Source organism: Carcharodon carcharias, chromosome 13 (genome assembly GCF_017639515.1).
Source record: "Carcharodon carcharias isolate sCarCar2 chromosome 13, sCarCar2.pri, whole genome shotgun sequence".
In the NCBI taxonomy this organism is placed as follows: domain Eukaryota; kingdom Metazoa; phylum Chordata; class Chondrichthyes; order Lamniformes; family Lamnidae; genus Carcharodon; species Carcharodon carcharias.
Genome location: NC_054479.1, coordinates 76,117,831 through 76,119,446, shown reverse-complemented (window position 1 = coordinate 76,119,446; position 1,616 = coordinate 76,117,831).

The window sequence follows — 1,616 nt, the reverse complement described above, 5'->3', positions numbered from 1 at the left end:
AATTCCTCACTGTTTATGTGCCTGTAAAATATATTGTTGGGATAAAGGAATGGTGGGAATTTGAATCATTTTCTTGTATCGAGATCTTTCCAACCTTTTTGTCTGGTGTACTGTAGTTCATTTTTATTGTTTTAAAAAAGATTTTATTCTTTGTATTAAAAGTTAATCAGCAGACTCCTGTGGATTTGTTCAGTAACTTTCTTCCGTGGTTTCTAAAAAAGTTAGACAAAGTTTTTAAAAAGGTTTTCAAGCCAGGTTGCACTATGGGTCTGACTAGTCTCGCATTAGCAGTTGGGACTCTAACACTAGAATGAGTGTTGGTCTCTAGATAGAGTCAGTCTGGGGAATTAATAATGGAGAATAAGGAAAATGTGGATGCAACAAACAGATATTTTGTGTCCGTCTTCATTGTAGAAGACACAAAGAACAATCCCAGAAAGAAGTATGCAGAAGTGAAAGAGGAGGAGCTTGAAACAATTACAATCACCAGGGAAAGGGTACTGAGAAAGTAATTAAAACTAAAGGCTAATAAGTGCCCAGACCCCCATAAGCTTCATCCTAAGGTCTTAAAACAAGTGGGCACTGAGAAAGGGGATGCATTGGCTTTAATTTTCCAAATTTCCCTAGATTCTGGAGTAGTCCCACCAGGAGGTGGACAGAAAGAAGGAAACTACAGACTAATTAACCTAATATCTGTCATGAGAAAAATGCTAGAATCTATTATTAAGGAGGCTATAGCAGGTCACTTAGAAAATCTTAATGCAGCCAGGCAGATTCAACATAGTTTTGTGAAAGACATATCGTGGTTGACTAATTTATTAGAGTTCTTTGAGGAAGTAAAAGCAACGTGGATAATGGGACACCTGTAGATGTATATTTGGATTTCCAGAAGGCACATCAATTGCTACACAAAATAAGAGTTCATGGTGTGGGGGTAACATTTGGGCATGGATAGAGGATTGATTAGCCAACGGGAAGAGAGTATGGTCATTTTCCAGATGGCAAGATGTAACCAGTGGAGTGCCACAGGGATCAGTGTGGGGGCCTCAACTAGTTACAATCTATACCAATGACTTGGATGAATGAATTGTTGCTAAATTTCCTGATAGTCATGACCATGTGGTTCCTCAAAGTGGTCTGTGAGCTAAGAATTTGTGTTTGTGTTTGCAGCCCCCTTTAGATTTTCAGATGATTCAACTTAAAAATGACCAGGAGTAAAACTTTAGTCTTAAACAAGATAAAAGTTCATTCAAAACTACTGCTGTAAGTTATTTGAATGGAAGTAATAAAGTTGCTAACTAGATACATACAAAGATTAGATGCAGATCATGATAAAAGATACAACCATGTGAAATAGAAGCAGGAGTAGACCATTAGACCCTTCAAGCCTGCTCAGTCATTCAATAAGATCTGTTTGTGTTTTGAATTCTACATTCCCAAGTACCCCCAATAACCTTACATTCTTGTTAGGCAAGGGAATCTATCTATCTCTGCCTTAAAAATATTCAATAACCCCACTTCTACCACCTTCTGAGGCAGAGTTCTAAAGTCACACAACCCTCTGAGAGAAAAAAGTTTTCTTCATCTCTATCCTAAAAGGGTGCACCCTAATTTGA